The sequence below is a fragment of the Pan paniscus genome, chromosome 3 (assembly GCF_029289425.2).
Source record: "Pan paniscus chromosome 3, NHGRI_mPanPan1-v2.0_pri, whole genome shotgun sequence".
NCBI lineage: Eukaryota > Metazoa > Chordata > Mammalia > Primates > Hominidae > Pan > Pan paniscus.
The window spans coordinates 143,971,004-143,989,914 of NC_073252.2; positions in this window are offsets into that span (position 1 = coordinate 143,971,004).

Consider the following 18,911-nt stretch of genomic DNA (forward strand, 5'->3'; position numbering starts at 1 on the left):
GCACTTAACATGAGCAGGATTTTTGTGACTAAGATGTTCATAACTTAGGGTGACTTTGAGGGAAGGATTGTAGCTTTATTTTTAGTATTAATTGCCATGCATGTAACAGAAATCCAGTAGGCTATGGGAACAGGCAAGGGCCTTTGCAATTGTCTAGCCTCAGGGTCTTGAATCCAAATGCCTACAAGACCCAAGGCAGGAAATGTGCATGAATGGGGAGTCCGGGTGGTGTGCAAGAGGGAGTTGTCATGAGAGGGTGCACTGAGGGTACATGTCCTCCTGAAGGGAGTGACTGCTTCTCAGCACAAGCAAAGGGCCAGCATGAGGGATTATGAGATGAATGTGGCCAGATTTTCTGACTTTTTAAGAGAAGCCAGAGAGACACAGTTGGTTGTTTTTTTGGTTTTTGGTTTCTTTTCTAATTTTAGATGTGAAATCTAGTTTTTAAACCTTGGTTTCAAATTATAAAAAATTTAAAACACCATTTTGAACTAATGAAACATGGCTATAGCCTACCAGTTTATGACAATTATCCAGTGTTTTTTAATCCTCCTTTCTCACCACTTTCCCCCCACCCTTATTCCTCCAGCAGCAGAAGAACCCTTTATTTGGTCAAAGTCCAACTCAGAAAGTCAATATCTAGAGTGGATATATGTGGGGAACTGCTCTGATTGAAGCAGAGTGAGGGCCTGGACCCTAAAATTCAGCTGTTTCCCCTCTTCTCCCAGAACTCAAGAAGCACAGTTTGAAAACCACAGAATGAGTGGAATGCAAGCCTCTGCTTCTTCAGGTGAGGATTCAGACCAGGATACAGAACCAATCAGAGGCCTGTCAGTCCAGAAGTCCTTCCAGAACATCAGCAGTCCTGCATTCATCCATGTGCTGACCACAGTGCCCACTAGAGCTCCCCGTGCAGTCAGAGATTCACTGAAGCCTCCGTCAGACGTCATCATGAAATGTACCCTGAAAAGACTCTTGCACAGGACACCCTGCTGGCAACACGTGGGGTGAAGGGTGCAGAGGTTGCCTTCTCCAGGGAATTATATTCTAAGATGTACATTTCCATCTTGGCAAGCTCAGAGACAAACACCCAGGTACTGTGCTCTGAAGCAGTTGAATTAGTAAACTAAGAGGAATAACATCTTGGGGAGCATTAGTGCTGGTGCTCTTTGTGCAGTGGGACATGGAAAGTGTGAGCGGCAGGACAGATCCTCAGCAGGGTTGAGAAGGAGCTACCTGGACTTCTGCGTGTATGGGAGTTTTAGTAACTTAACAGCTCAGCATTGCCTTGTAAAAATTCTATGTATCTGCACCCAGATCTTTCAGGTCTAGAAACAGATAGATATACAATATACAAAGTATATATGTACACATCATATATATATATGTATTATATATAAAGTATATACACATATATATGTTTTCCTGTGAGTTTTATTTTATTTTATAATTTCAACTTTTATTTTAGATTAACGGGTACATGTGCAGGTTTTACCTGGGTATACTGCATGATGCTGAGGTTTGGACTACAATTGATGCTGTCACCCAGACACTGAGCATAGTGTCCAATAGTTTTTCAACCCTGGCCCACCTCCCTCCCCATTCTAGCAGTCCCCAGTGTCTATTGTTGCCATCTTTATGTCCATGAGTATCCAATATTTAGGTCCCACATGTAAGCGAGAACATGCAGTATTTAGTTTTCTGTTCCTGCATTAATTCAGTTAGGATAATGGCCTCCAGCTACATCCATGTTGCTTCAAAGGACATGATTTTTTTTCTTTTTTATGGCTGCATAGTATTTCATTGTGTACATGTGCCACATTTTCTTTATCCATTCCACCACTGATGAACATCCAGGCTGATTTCATCTCTGTTGCTATGAATAGTGTTGCAATGAACACATGAGTGCGTGTGTCCTTTTGGTAGAATGATTTATTCTCTTTTGGATATATAACCAGTAATGGGACTACTGGGTTGAATGGCAGTTCTGTTGTAAGTTCTTTGAGAAATCTCCAAACTGCTTTCCACAGTGGGTGAACTAACTTACATTCCCACCAACAGTGCATAAGCAGTCCCCTTCCTCTGCGGTCTCACCAGGATCTGTTGTTTTTTGACTTTTTAATAGTAGCCATTCTGACTGGTGTGAGATGGTATAACCTTGTGGTTTTGATTTGCATTTCCCTGATGATTAGTGATGTTGAGCATTTTAAAATATGTTTGTATGTCTTCTTTTGAGAAGTGTCTGTTTATGTCTTTTGCCCATTTTTTAATGGAGTTATTTGTTTTTTGCTTGTTGAATTAAGTTCCTTGTAGATTCTGGATGTTAGACCCCTGTCAGATGCACAGTTTGTGAATATTTTCTCCCATTCTGTATCTGTTTACTCTGTTGATTGTTTTTATTGCTGAGCAGAAGCTCTTTAATTATGTCCCATTTGACAGTTTTTGTGTTGGTTGCAATTGCTTTTGAGGACTTAGTCATAAATTTCTTCCCTAAGGCCCATGTCCAGAGTGGTGTTTCCTAGGTTTTCTTCTAAGATTCTTGTAATTTGAGGTCTTACATTTAAATCTTTAATCCATCTTGAGTTCATTTTTGTATATGGTGAAAGGTAAGAGTCCAGTTCCATTCTTCTTCATATGGTTAGCCAGTTATTCCATCACCATTTATTGAACAGAAAGTCCTTTCCCCATTGCTTATTTTTCTCTACTTTTTCAAAGATCAGATGGTTGTATACATGCAGCTTTATCTTTGGGTTCTCTATTCTGTTCCATTGTTCTATTTGTCTGTTTTTGTACTAGTATCATGCTGTTTTGGTTACTGCAGACTTATAGCATAGTTTGAAGTTTGGGAATGTGATGCCTCCAACTTTGTCCTTTTTGCTTAGGATTGCTTTGGTGATTTTAGCTTTTTGGTTCCATATGAATTTTAAAATATTTTTTCTAGTTCTGTGAAAAATGACATTGGTAGATTGATAGGAATAGCATTGAATCTGTAAAGTGCTTTGATCAGTATGACTATTTTAATAATATTGATTCTTCCAATCCATGAGCATGGAATGTTTTTCCATTTGTTTGTATTATCTGCGATTTCTTTCAGCAGTATTTTGTAGTTCTCCTTGTAGAGATCTTTCACCTCCTTAGTTGGATATATTCCTAGGTATTTCATTTTTTTGCAGCTATTGTAAATAGGTTTGCATTTTTAATTTGGCTCTTAGCTTGAATGTTAATTGGTGTTTAGAAAGGCTGAGTTTTATTTTAAAAATAAAGGATACATATTACTTAGTTTTAAAATTTAAATATAAGTAAGTACACAGAAAAAAAACCTTACTCTTAATTATCTAATCTGGAAGGTCAGCAAATTATGGCGTGTGGGCCAAATTCAGCCCACAACCTATCTTTGTCTTTAAGGTTTTATTGGAATGCAATCATGCCCATTCACTTATGTGCTACCCATGGCTACTTTCTTGCTGAAATGGCAGATGAAGTAGCTGTGACACAGACTGCATGGCTCACAAAGTCTAAAATACTTACTATGGGCTGGGTGCTATGGCTCATGCCTGTAATCCCAGCACTTAGGGAGGCCGAAATGGGAGGATCTTTTGAGCCCAGGAGTTTGAAACCATCCTGGGCAACACAGGGAGACCCCTGTTTCTAAAAAATATAAAAAATAAAAATAAACTAGCTGGGTGTGGTGGTACATGCCTGTGTTCCCAGCCACTCGGGAGGCTGAGGGAGGAGGATTGCTTGAGCCTGGGAGATCAAGGCTGAAGCAAGCTGTGATCATGCTACTGTGTTCCAGCTTGGGTGACAGAGCAAGACTTTGTCTCAAAACACATAAATAAAATAAAATAAAGCAAAATACTATTAGTCCCTTTATAGAAAAAGTGTGCCTACCTCTCATCCAATCCCACCAACTAAAGATCATCATTATTATTTGGCATATTTTCTTCTAATATTTTTCTATGTGTATACATATATTGGAAAAAATGAAATCATATTCTATTTAGTGCCCACAATTCTGCAAATAATGGAAATGTTATACATCTGCACTGTCCAATATAATTATTGAGTACTTGAAATGTGCCTTCTGTCACTGAGAAACTAAATATTTAATTTTATTTAATTATAATCAATTAAAATTTAAATAACCACATGTGACTAGTGAGTGCCGTTATGAACAGAACTTTCTTGAAATATTTGCTTAATATTTCAGGATCATTTCTTCAAATCGTTAAATTCCTTATGAAACCCTTTTTATAACTGTATAGTATTATAATGTATGGATGAGTCATCATTTACTGAGCCAAGCGCCTATCACTGACACTTCGGTCCCAGTTTTTCACTATTATAATCCAACTCCATGATGAACATTTCTGTGCATGCAAATATTTGCACATGCCTACGATTATTGACTTAGGATAAATTTCTACATGCAGTATCATTTGATCAGAGAGTGTAAATATTGTTCAGAGTTTTAAAATATATCATCAAATTGCTAGAGAGATCCTTCCATCCTGCCTACTTGAGAACAATACAGGAGAGTGCCTATTCCCCATATTATTCTGCGTATATTTTTAAGAATTGTCTTGAAAAGAGTATCTCCCTTATCTGTTCCATCTGGACTGTCAAAGAGATGATGGAGTACGCTACTTTGTGAAGACTCAACAGTGAATTGAGAAAGATGGGGACTGAGATCAGAATGGAGCATTTTCCACTGAAGTTGTCTACACAATCAAGGCTTTGGGCCACTTGAATAATTTGCATGATCACTTCTAAATGTAGTGCTGTGGGCAAAGTCCTTATGCTGTGGCAGGTCTTGACATTGAAATATTCTTGCTTGGGGGCAATGAAGACTTAAATGGACATGTGTGTGAAAATGAAATAGAAATGTAAATGGCTGTCGGGGTGGGTGGAGGTGAGGGGGTTGGGGGTGGGGATGGCAGTAGCTCCTTTTCATTCTCTCCACCTCCCATCCCCCAGGATGGAAGATTTGAGAAACAGGCAACAGTCCAGGCGCGGTGGCTCTCGCCTGTAATCCCAGCACTTTGGAAGGCAGAGGTGGGCGGATAACGACGTCAGGAGATGGAGACTATCCTGGCTAACAGGGTGAAACCCTGTCTCTACTAAAAAAATACAAAAAATTAGCCGGGCATGGTGGCAGGCACCTGTAGTCCCAGCTACTCGGGAGGCTGAGGAGGGAGAATGGCGTGAACCCGTGAGGCGGAGCTTGCAGTGAGCCGAGATCGCGCCACTGCACTCCAGTCTGGACGACAGAGTGAGACTCCGTCAAGAAAGAAGACAGAGAGAGAGACAGACAGAGAGAAAGAGAGAGAGAGAGAGAGAGAGAGAAACAGCCAACAGAGAAATAAAGGAATGGAGGAACAAGGCCACGGGAAGTGAGTAAGCTCAGGTACCAACCACAAGTGGTGTCAACAAACATAAGATGTGGGGGATAAGAGCAAGGGTCTTCTGGTGAGAAAAACATGGAATTGAATTTTACTCTGCCACCTCATCATGCACCCTGAGTAAGTGGCTTTATCTCCCTGGGCCTCAATTTTCTCAAGAGAATAATAATAGTTCTCTATGTTTAAGGATCATTAAAAATAATCAATGTGAAAAATTCAGCACAGGGCCTGGCTCATATAGCACTACAAGTGAGGGCCACTGATGGGATTAGGATTATCTTTCTCTCACGCTGAAAATCAGGCGGGCTGCCTCCTCCAGGGCGCTAGTCCACACAACCCCCTCATGGAAAGCATCCTCACCACCAACAGGCAGGTCCCCTTGGCCTGGCACACAGCCCAGCTATAGCATATGTATTGCTCAAAGAGGATGGCACTTCTTGTAATGTGCTTTACCCAGGCATTCTTGAAAGTCAGTGACCTACCATTTAGGATGGCCTGGGCTACATGGTGCCCTCAGGATTTGGGGGTGGAGGTGACTGTCACCTCCCCTGCCTTAATAATTACTCTCTTCCCAATAACTGATTAGAATGGGTCAGATCAGACCTGCCCAAGGCTGCCTATGCCTGCAGACATTTTCCCACCTATGCTTATTCTTCGTCTCTAAAATGTACCAGTTTTGACTTTTTTTTTTTTTTTTTTTTTTTTTTGTAATTTAGAAACTCTGATCTCTACCATCCAATGCAGGGGAAGCGCTGTTATATATCTGTTGTGTAACATAGAGAGAGAGAAAACACATTAGTCAATTTGTAGGCAGCTATATTCCTCTCCTCCTCTTGTGGCTGTTTCTCTACTTCCTTTAAAATAAACAAAGGCCAAAAGTGACTTCGGAAAATTCCCAAAGGGAAGAATAAAGCCAACATGAAAGACTGTCAAAGGCAGGCTTGCCGGATTTATAAAAGCAGGGAACCCCTCCTACCCTGTCTCCATCCACACCCACCCCCTACTCCATACACACACTTCTTTTTTAGCCAATGCCTCAGTTAGCACAATACTAACATTTCAGGGAAGGCTTGGGTGATTTTTCTTTAGGAAATAATGGTCAACACTATTCAAAAACCAAACAAGCTAAAGCTGTTTCTTGAATTGGTGATATATTTGCAAAGATGAAATTACACAATCCAGACATGCTAGTTATGAACACAGAAAATCTTCTACTTCTCTGTTCAAGGGTCAGAAAATGAAGAAGTCATTTAGATATTTACCAACTTCACAGTGGCTGCTGAAAGTGCCAGCCAAGTTTTTGAAACAAAAGAAGAGATGGCCATGCAGCTCACAGGAGAAGCAACTGCAACCCAATTGAAGTATTTCAACAGCTGGTTTCATCACCAACAGGAGAAAGCTGACTCTTTTGTGGAGTTCAGAAAGTGAGTGAAAAGGTTACATTTTCATAAAGATGTGCATAGGCAGGGCATGCAAAACCACTCCTTTCTTGCTTCAGAAGAGACAGAAATCTTGAGCGTGGACATACTTTCAAGTTCCAGCACGTAGATCCATGGTCATGATCGGGTGGCCCAAAACTGCCTGCCTTAATGAAGACGCTCCCGGGCCTACACATGGAACAATCATGAACCTTCAAGGGAATTCTTTTGTTGTCCTTATCCACCACATTCACATTCAATTTACCTAATACATTTCCTAATGAAACAATTAATACATTCACATATGAAACTAATTAAGACAGAACTACAGCTTTGCCTGCTTTTTCTACAATTGAATTACTGAGACTCAGCCTGAATTCTAAAACTCTCTTCTTGAGTCATTAGGGGAGGAAAATGAACCACATGTGTTGTGAAACTTGCACATCATGGGCTCCCTGTGTTGTCACCAGTGCAGGGAGCGACACACTCCTGGAGTAGTGGGTGGACCTGCGAGTTGGACCCTCAACTAAACCTTTAAAATAGCCCTTATGGGCCGGGCATGGTGGCTCATTCCTGTAATCCCAGCACTTTGGAGGCCGAGGTGGGTGGATCACAAGGCCAGGAGTTTGAGACCAACCTGGCCAGCATGGTGAAACCCCATCTCTACTAAAAATACAAAAATTAGCTTGGCATGGTGGTGAGCGCCTGTAGTCCCAGCTACTTGGGAGGCTGAGGCAGAAGAATCGTTTGAACCCAAGAGGCAGAGGTTGCAGTGAGCCGAGATCTTGCCACTGCACTCCAGCCTGGGCAACAGAGCAAAACTCCATCTCAAAAAAAAAAAAAAAAAAGCTCCTATGGAACACAGAACTCAAGATACTGACACCATTGTTCCTGTAGCTAAGATGCCTGGAAAGTCTAAGTGTCTATGTTGAGTGTTTACCTTTTTCAGGTGTGACTTTTCTGAGAAATTGTAATGTATGTCACGTCTTGGACATTCTGGGCATTCCAAATCATAAAATAGGATGTCCAGATTATTCTGAATGGCTGTATTTACATCATCCATTTCAACATCCATGTCAACATACATGTTGCTGAAGGGGTAGCTTTGGGAACTACTGCTCTGAACACAAATTAATGGTAGGAGGTACTGACTGAAAGCATCATGTGGTAGAAAATCCCAAATGCATTTTTCAAGAACTATATATGAACTGTGTTTGTGCACGCACAGTTGTATGCTCATAAACATTAATAAATTGGTATTGGGCAACACAATTAACATTCATTTCATTGGAGGCCCACAATATGCTAGGATTTTTTTCCCCTAATGATGTTTCAGAGCAGGATGTTTTGGTCCAAAATGCATTGAAACACGCAACAATGAAATTCTATTTCTTTCTAGTAGTATGTTAAAGGCACCATGGGGGACACAAAGTTATGAACCCCAAACTGCACCCTCAGGTTATTTACAGCCTATTAAGAAAATCCATGTTTTTCCCAATAACAGAGAATTCAAATACAGCTAGTCCCTGTGTTTGTTGTCAAAAAGAGAAAGAAAACCATACTTTGTTGGGACACATCATTATTAGTGTAACAATATATAAACATATGTCAACATGAAAAGCTTAATTTAAAGTATCATGGCATTACAGATCCCTTGTTTGAAGAATAAACTCAGACAAAGAAAGTTTGAATGACTTGCCCAGGGTCACATAGTACTGATGATATCAGAACCCAGCTTTTTGACTTCCAGGTGGAGAATTACAGGTAAACTGAGAGTCCCTGGCTGGGTTTGGTCAGGTCCTTTATGGCTCTATAATGCCATGACTCTCAGAGAACTCTATGACCATGCTGCCACTCTCCTGACATTCCTTTAATTAATAAAATCACTCAACTGAACAAAAATAATGGTTTCATTAAGATGCAGAAAATGCCACATTTAATCACTAAAAATGTCATAGTGTATCATTCACCTTAGGGAAATTTTTATGTTTATATATGCAATATAGAGATATTTTAGATAATTAGCAACAAGGAAAGGCAACTAATCTATTACTGCATAATATTTGATTACCTATTAACTTCGGCCATGTAATTGAACACACAGCCAATGACTGTCACTTCCTGGCACTAAAGCCCAGGTAGATACTGCTCTGTTTTCATTCTGTCATTCTAGCCATTTCTAGGACGAATTTCCTTTTATTTGGAAGGAGGTTTTAAACTGAGCATTTGATGTCACATTGTTACCCACTGAAAAGTGCTCTCTGTAAGTGCTTCCTGAAGAAGGCAGGGTTGAAGTGAACCCTTTCAAACCAATGAGTGGCACTTTGTTAGCATTTGCTGAGTGTCCAGCCCTAAGCTAGGCTTGTGAGGTAAGAAAAGAAAGTTTGTACCTGTTTTTATCACATGGGGCCAGTTACCTTTGTCTGCCTTCCAGGCCCTGGTTGCTAAATCCTGGGAAGTCTGCAATTACATTAGAAGATGGGATTATTAGTGATAAAATGTGGTGTTTTATAGATAGTGCTCTGAAACTTTGTTTCAATGGCCTTTCCCAGACAGTATCTCAATAACCCTAAGGTAGGCAGGAAAAAAAATGTTACTGAGGCTCAGAGAATTTAAATAGCCTGCCTGAAATGTGACAGAAGGCAGACCCAGGACTAAAATGGAGGTCCTTGGAAGCCTGGCCCAGGGCCGTTCCTTCCTCACAAGGAAGGACTTGTAAAGAGCTTGCTTAATTCAAGGTTCCTTTGGCCTGGGATATCCTTTTGCTCATGCTCACCTGATGCCTCCAAGATAGGATTTCTGGGTATCCCTTCTTACCTGACATGCGTTCTGGCCACATCTTAGCCTGTAGTGCTCGTGTACCTTCTTAGTCTCTAATCTGTCTATTGGTGCTTTGATATGTTAACCATGGGCTATCTTACTCCCTCAATTTTATTTTTGGATAAATTGGAGAAAACAGTTTTAAAATGATGAACTATAAGACTTTGATGCTGATTCTTTATTCTCAGTCCCAAGCTTTGCCTATACTTCAAAGCAGATCTCAATGGACAAGGAAAAATAATATCAGCATTTCACTGGGCATCTAAAGTGCTAGGCATTGTGCTAAAAACAGTGAATGTTTTTAACATTGTATCAAGATGGGGACTGAAGGGCTTTAAACCCAGGCAGTCTGATTCCAGAACCCAAATGTCAGCTATGACACTGCTGTTGTCTCCCACAATGCCATACTTGCAAGTTTTGTGTAACACAGAGCATTTAGAAATCTCTTTAAAATTATGAAATTCTGGGTTTTCTTCCCTTGCTGTGGCCCAAACACAAACTAAGAACATACCTAACGAACAGCTGCAATTGATATTTTCATCTTAATTAGGGATTAAACATCAAATAAATTCTTCTATTTAAGATGATTTATGATGTCCTAACTTTTCCAGTAGTTCATTTCAAACAGATTTTTAATAGTAGGAGAAAACAGTACCATAGTAACTTTTTAAAGTATGTGTGGGAAATTAACTAAAAATATTAAAAAGATCACTCACCCACTGTTAGCCTTTGTTTTTTACCCCAAAACAACAACATGAGAAAATGAGTTTTTTCTTTTACCTTTGCTGTACTTTCCTCCTCGAAAATAAGCCCATTAGTAAGAAGATATAAAAGGAAAATGTATCTCAAGACAAATTATACTTAAACTTTTTTTAAAAGAAACAGTTCTATCAAAACAAGTTTGCAAATAAAACATAATTACCAAATGAACATATTAGGGGAGTGTAGCCATTAGGCATGTTTTTATTATGCAATAATTTATCCATGAACAGTTTATATTTCATATCCATATTATAGTGTTTTTTTTCCAAGTCACTGGGAGTACTCAAGCAGAGCTGATGAAAATTCATCAATCTGGGTAGTTCCAGAAGGGATTTTGCAGTGAGTAGAAAGTTGAAATCTTGCATGATAACGTCCCTTCCAATTTGAAGATTCTATAATTTCCAACTTAGGCAACTGACATAAGGTAAGTATCCTCATGGACTTGATTCCGTAGTGATGGTGGAAAGCAGTGGTGGGCTATCGTGAGCTCTGGAGCCAGCCTGCCTGGTTTTGCTCTTGGACTTGATCACTTAATTGCTGTGTGAACTTGAGCAAGTTTCCCATCTGTACCTCAGTTTCCTCATCTGTAAAATGTTGATACTAATAGTATGAATCTCATAAAGTTGTTGTGAAGATTAAATGAGTTAATGTAAGTAAAGTGCTTGAAACAGTCCCTGGCACAGGGTAAATATTCTATATAATAGCTATGCTATTATGTTCCAATAATAATATTGGGAAAATAGCAGATGATACTGGAATAATATTCCAGCAATATTGGAATAATATTGGAAATTATAGTCCAAAAAAATTGGACTATTATTTGATCCATCTTGTGGTCTCCAATATGAAACAAACAGTAGCCCATTGTGAGGTTAATTATGGTGAGTTAAGGGCTCATATCTTGTCTGAAGCAAAGGAAATAAAGAAAAGAAGAGGAGAGGTAAAATGAGGAATTTTATTTGAAGGCAGCAGAGAGATGTCTAATGTTCAGGGAGAAAAATGAACACTCCATAGGCCTAGTCCATCAGGAGTGAAAGTATGATAGGAGAGAAAAAGCCAGTGGTACACAGTCTCTTCACACACACACACACACACACACACACACACTCCTCAGCAAACACATTTGGGGATTACTGGTCTATGTGCATCTTAAAGTTTTCACTTTAGCACTAGCGTTTAGTTCTAATATTGACCTATGGCTTCAATTTGGCAGCTCAAGTCCACACATTTGCCCTGAGCCCCTGCTAAGTAGCAAGTGTTGTGGAAGCAAAGCATTCTGCCCAAGGGTGCACAGTCTAGGAGGAAGGGCCGACAGGACTGTGCCCACACTTTTCACTGGGTGGTAAGTGCTGTCATCAGCTTCTATGCTGGATGCTATGGGGGCTGGGAGAAGGCCACCTGACAGCCTACAGGGACAGGGAAGACTTCCAGGCAGATGTGAAAGCTTCACTTAGACTTGAAGCAGGTATTAGGCTGATGAAGAAAGTAAGCCAAACAAAACAAAACAAAGCAAAACAAAACTCCGAGAAAATTAGACTAAGAAATGTTTTAATTCCTTCCATAAACTTTGAAAATAGGCAGGCCTAGGCTTGAATCCTGGTTTTGCTATTCACTAGCGATGTGACTTTGGGCAAGTTACTTAAACTCTCTGAACTTCAATGTGGTCATCTCTGGGACAGGGTCCCTATCTTATTGTGTTGTTCTGAGAATTAAAGAAACAATGTATGATCACCTCATAACCCAGTGTCTCCCACAGGCTTATTTTGAATATCTGTGGTATTAAATCACTCATACTAAAACATAATAAAAGAGGAAGTAATGATTTGTTGAATTTAGAGGAAGAAATAATGACAAGGAAAGCCAAAAGTAGCACAACAAGCTCTGTATTTAGGCTCATATGTCCATTCTTGCCAGAGCCGCTAAGTCAGAGCTGGGGTGGAGAACAACTGGCCAAAGTCCATTACATTCCATCTAATGATAGGTCTGTTGGCAGGTGGGGGGAGGCTATCAGCAACTCACCTTGTCCAGTACCCTCCTGTTATAATACAAAGCTCCAGCCCAAACTGAAAACTTAAAGTACAATCAGCCAGATCCACCTTCTAATGACTATGATGTTTAAAGCATCCACAAAAGTGAAATTCAAATTATTGATATGTTTTAGTAGCACCATCCGTAATTTCACCTAAACATAAAGAAGCAGCAAAACAGGAGCAGGAAAGGCAGTCTATGATAAAAGCTCCCATTTATCACAGGCCTCCTGTGAGTTAAGTACTCTTTATTTGCTATTTCTAACGCATATTGCAACTTACAAGGCAGTCCTGTTCTCCTTCACAAATGAAGCATCCACAGCACAATTGGTGACTTCACAAAGGTCCCATGGCTCCTAGGTGGGAAGCCGCCAGAAGGCAGATCTGATTCTAAAGCTGCTGTCTGCATGCCAGGCTAGTACAGCTCTCAATCTGGGATCAGGAAAGAGAGGTACCACATGTGGTCAAGGAGCTCCCACATCCCCAGGAGTCCAAGGCTTGCCATTCTTCCTCCTTCTGTCTCTGTGATGTCGCCACTACAATGTTGTCATATTGTGAACTGTTCTGGTAAGTTACAAATTTTTCCACAGAAAAGAAGAGAAAGGGCTACCCAAAAAATGGGAGAGGAAAAACTAATCGTAAGTCTTCAGAGCTAAGTGAAGTTAAGAACCTGACCTTGGATGGGGATATCCTAACCCAGCGGTGGCCTTAGTCACGTCATACTTCTGCTTCGCAACTGATCCCAGATACAGACAAAGTCTAATTGAAAAGAAGGAATTATCTGGTTGTGAGGTGTATTAACTTCTTAGGTGAAGTAGAATGCTTTGAAACAAGGTGAATTTTAAAAATCAGATATCTTGATTCAAATCCGGTCTTTGCCACTTAATAACTGTGTGATTAAGCCTCATCTACTTATCTTCTAAATGAAATTAATAGTATTTACTTCACTCTTCTCATCTCTAAAATGGTGATAATAATACCTATCCTCCTAGCATGATGGTAAGGATGAAGCGAGAATAAAAGCTAGCATGTAGAAAATAGTAACCGAAGTTACCTATTGATATTTTTCTGTGATTATCTTAATTAGCTACAGTATAGCATTCTTACATGAAGTACCTGGATGTGGTAAATAATCAATAAACAGCAGCTATTATTATTAACAGGGCACATTTTTGTATTGGTGCAGGTCTGCTGGTGGAAATAAATGAAAGGAGGAGAAATCCTGTGTGTGACAGTACAAATGCAAAAATAAAACCAAAAACAACAATAAGAAAGCAGAAGTGGAAGGAAAAGAATCTTAGCTTGAGTCAACCAACTTGTTACCAGAATTCAGTTATTAAAAATCTCTACAGTGTAAGTTTAGCCTTTAGAATTTAATTTTTTTTAACTTTCTCTTTTGTTTTTACCAAAGTCCACTTTGAAGAGTCCAGTCTTCACTGGACCAAGGAAGAAAGGAAAATAAATTTAAATTTTTATGTATTTAGTTAGTTTTGCTTTGTAAAAGAGAAGAATCCAGGTCAGGTTCTTAACTCCACTCACCTCTAAAGAATTCCCAGTCGTATTTCCCTCTCCCTTTTTGGGTGATGCTTTGTCTATGTCTATGGTAGAGGAGAAATGGGGAAGAGACACTGCAGGGGTGATGAGGACAGAATTTAGAGCACTGTAGAGAGAGGGGAGATTCTGGGGAGAGAGTCAGAGGGTCCTTGTGCAGTGATCCTTCTCCTTGGAATGGTTTGTCCCTAAAAGCTACTCTGCTTCCTTCTTGTCAGGGATGTTAGCAGAGCTCAAATCCTTATGAACCCAAACTCCCAAGCCACTGGATCCGGTGAGATGGCTGGAACTCAGCAGGGTCAGCATGAGGAACACCACGAGGACTGCTGAAACACCACATTCCCATGGCTGCGGCAGGACAGCGGGGTGGCTGGAAGGCACAGTGTCTGTGAAACTGTGGTCCTCGGCAAGGGGTGTGACCGCATGGTGGGTCGCCTGACCTATGAGCAGAGATGGAAGGAAGAATGCCAATTTGGAGGCAAATGTGGGAAGTAGGAGTGCTGTGGCAACACGGTGTGGAAATAAGGAGTTCTCTTCAGGCGTGATGCTCACAGTTTATATAAATCTATTGATCTATGTATTTACCTGCCTACCTCTATGTGTGCGTTTGTCTGGGTGTGGGGTGGAGCAGTGTGAGGTGGGTTCAGGAACTGTGTTTGTGAGGGCTGTCTGGGGAGACAGAACCAATAGGAGCTATATCTATACTGATATTGGTATCTCTACTGATATAGATAGATGAGAGGGGATGTATTAGGGGAATTGGCTCACACGACCTTGGTGACTGAGAAGTCCCACCACAGTCCATCTGCAAGCTGGAGACCCTGGGATGCAGGTAGTGTGGCTTCACGGCAAGTTCAAAGACCTCAGAATCAAGGGAGCGTATCTGCCCTGAGGATGAGATCGGGAAAAAGCCTGCAAGCATGTGTTTGAAAGGAGGTGAGAGAGGAAGATCAAGAAGGGTTTTCCCAAGTTACGGTTGCAACGCAAGAAAGGGAAAGGCGAGAAGAGGGACCCGAGCCCAGGCCTTGGGAGGAAGAGGAGGAAGAAGAGGGGTGTGGGCCCGACCCCGAGAGCAGACCAGGGCTGCGGTCAGAGCTGGTCGCCAGAGGAGGACGCCTGGGCAGCTGGCCTGTGCCTGAGCAGAGGTGGCTGAGGTCCAGGAGCCAGAGAAGAAGAAATGGAGCCTCGCACCGCTGCTCCTAGCTTGCCCAGAGGGAGAAGGGTGATGGGGCTGTTCCTATGCACTCAGGACCGTGGCTCTTGAACTTTATGTGTCGGGAAGGAGGCAAGGGCTGAACTGGAGAGTGGGCCCTTCATTTAGTTCCAGCGTCCCAGGAAATGCTCTTTTCCCCGCGGGAGCCTCTGCCTGCAGCTGTAATGACCTTGGACTAGAAGGTCAAACTCCAAAGACTTGAAACCGCACCTGCAGCAGGACTGGCCACCTACGTTGTGGGGTATCTTTAAAATAAAATGCTGCACTGTCCTGCAACTGTCAGTCTGAGGCAGAAGTCCTGAGTGCCCAGGGGTGGCTGGTGTAAGTCCTGGAGTTTGAAGGTCATAGAACCTGGAGTCCAACCGCAGGAGGAGAAGAGTGTCCCTGCTCCAGGAGAGAGAGAGAGAGAGAAAAAAATCTCTTTTTGTGTATGTGCTGTTGTTGCCTTTTTTGTTCTTATCTGTGCCCCCAGCCATTTGGATGATGCCCCCACATTGAGCACAGGTCTTCCCCACTCAGTTTACTGACACACACTCCAGTCTCCTCTGGAAACCATCTCACAGACACACCCAGAAAGAATGCTTTACTAGTTCTCTAAGTATTCCTTAATCCAGTCAAGTTGGCACCTGAAATTAACCATCCTAGGGACACTGCTATTTTTAAATCTACCTAGAATTTGCACCTTTGACTCTAGAGATTGAGGCAGAATTCATTTTCAGGGAGACTATCCTTTTGATTGGAAAAACACCGATATAAGCTCTTTAGTTAAACAAAGATAGGGCCATGCTTCTATTCTGGAAGAAACAGATTAAGATGGAGCAAAGCTAAGCTGCTCATCAGAGATTTTTTTTTTTCTCTAATATATTTTATGGCTTCCTCAGGAAAGAAGCAGGCCAGGGAAGAGTGGAGATGGGCAGAGTGGTGATAAAACAGGGGGCTCATGGAGAGGAGGAGAAATGGACTTCAGCACCACAGTGGTAGGCAGGAGGTTAAGAGCAGAGTTTAATCGCAAGGGATTCCTTCGATGGGGTTATGACCAATCTGCTTTAGGAGCAATGATACAGAATTTTCTGTCTCCCTTTTGGTGGTGCTGTGGTTTGGATGTTTGTACCCCAAAAAACTTCATGTTGAAATTTGATCCCAGTGTTGGAGGTGGGACTTTATGAGAGGGGTTTGGGTCATGGGGGAAGATCCCATATGAACTGATTAATACTCTCCCTCAGGGGTGAGTGAGTTCTCATCTCATTAGTTCCTGATCCAGCTGGTTGTTACAAAGAGGCCGGCACCCTCACCTCTCTCTTGCTTCCTTTCCATATGATCTCTGCATGCACTAGCTTCCTTCCTCTCATGTCGTGAGTGGAAGCAGCCCAAGGTCCTAATGGCAGATGCCTAATCTTGAACCTTCCAGCCCATCAGAATAGTAAGCCAAATAAATCTTTTTTCTCTATAAGTTACCCAGCCTCAGGCATTTCTTGATAACAACGCAAAATGGACTAAGGCATGTGGTATGACTCCTCATGTTATTCTCAAACCCTCAGTAAAGTTTTGTCACTCTCTATCGCTGGTGTCAGTCATGTTGTTGGAATAAAGAGAGGAGCTGGTGTCCACAGGGGGCAACCGATTAACAGACAGATAAGGTCGGGAGATGACAAGAGGAAGCACGGAGCTGGTGTAAGCATTCCCTGACAAATCTTCAGAAGTTCTTGCAAAAGAAGACTACATGTTTCTTGTTCACACAGGATGGGATTCACAATATTTGAGGGAGGGATATTGTCATAGACATTGGGGGTACCTGGCAGCACATGAACCCACTTTTTATGTTTAGGGATGTCCTCACTGTATGAGTCTCCATGAGGGTTAGAGACCTCCACTATGGAGGTCAAATAGGCCAGAGACTTGTTTTTCCAGCCTCCTGCCCTGGAGAGGGGGCATGTGACCTAGGCTTGGCCAGTCAGGCACTTCCCCAGGACTTTGCATTGGAAGCTAGTGAACCGATGAAGAGGAGTGGTAGAGAGTCTATTCTGAGGAGTGGGGTGGTGGGGTAGAAGGCAGCTAAAGCCTCCAGTTTCCTGGGGCACAAGAGAGAGTAGGATTGGTAGCATTATTTAGTTGAGAACATCCAAGAAGCAGATGCCAAGATGGGATTCGAGATTTATTAGGGAAAGAAATTCATTAGGGAAAATGGCTCTGGAGGATAAAGAGAAAGGGAGTGGGAGTTGGAGAGAACCATTAGATTGGGAGACAGGTCTAACAACTGTAAAAGGATAAAGAGAAACAAAGAATGGTGGGAAGAGCCTCAGAGTGCAGCAGAATTCTGAGACAATCTTGGCTTGGCCAATGGAGAGTCTCCAGGCAAAAGCTGCTGTGTTCATTTTTCTATTGCTGCTGTAACAGGTTACCTGACCCTTTGAAGCTGAAACCAACACAATGATCATGTTATATTGTATATCTGTAATTTGCTAAGAGGGTAGATCCCAAGTGTCTTTACCATACCAAGAAATAAAAATAAAAAATAAAAAAGAATGGTAACTATGTGAGGTGATGGAAATGTTAATTAGCTTGATTGTGGTGAGGAACACAAATTTATTATCTTACAATTCTGGAGGTCAGAAGTCTGACATTAGTGCTAAAATCAAGGAACTGACAGGATTGCTTCCTCTGAGAGCTTCAGGAGAGCTGGGGCCTGCCCTTTTCAGCTTCTAGTGACTGCCAGAATTCCTTGGCCTGTGGCTGCATCACTTCAATCTCTGCTTCGGTCATCACCTCTCCTACTTCTCCCTCTGATTGCCTGCATCCCTCTTATAAGGACCCTTGTGGTTACACTGGGCCCTAAGTAATCTGGGATACTCTTCCAAGATTACATGTGCAAAGTCCCCTTTGCCCTATAAAGTAACATTCACTGGTTTCCTCTGCTGGTGGCAAGTGCAAGCTCTGATGTCCAGTGTCTAGTGCTATTAGCAGCAGTGCCCATTGCTCATGTTCTTGTGGCATGATTTGTACTTGGGTTCTAGATACCTAGAGTCTCTCTTCTTCTACCTGTTTTCTGAACCTTCTCAAAATTTCCTGGTGTTTCTGTGAGCTCCTTGGTCATCTTTTAATAAACTTCTTTTCTACTTAACTCAATCAGAGTCAGTGTGGCTGATCATTGTTAGGTTTGGTGAAAACAGGAGGCTCTGTTCCTAAAAGGAAAAGGGGAAATAATTGCTCTAATTTTAGAGACTAAATTTTCCAACCTTCCTTGTGGCCAGGCATGGCCATGTGACTAAATTCTCATCAGGGAAATGTGAGTAGAAGTGATGTGTCTAACCTCCATGTCACTTCTTCAAAAGGAACTCCTATGCACAATCCTTCCTTCTTTTCTCCCCTCTTCTGGGTTCAGTATGTACATGGTATTGGGGAGTCAGCTTGCTTCAGTGAATAAGATCAACATTTGAGGAGATGACAGGGCACCTAGAAAGATGGAACAAGGCTCTCTGGATGATTTTATGTAGCAGAACCACCTTCCTATGTTTGTGGGTCTGTGTTCTTGTGGGTTGTTATGTGAGAGAGAAATAAGCCTATATTGGTTGAGCCACTGTCTTTGGGGGTCTCTTTTGAAAGCCACAAGCCTATTCTAGGTTTAGTGTGACCTAATGAAAACAGCCAATTTATGTCTAATATTCCTGACTAGTTCAGATATAAGAACCAGGAGTGAATCCAGCATTTCAGGGAAGGGGGA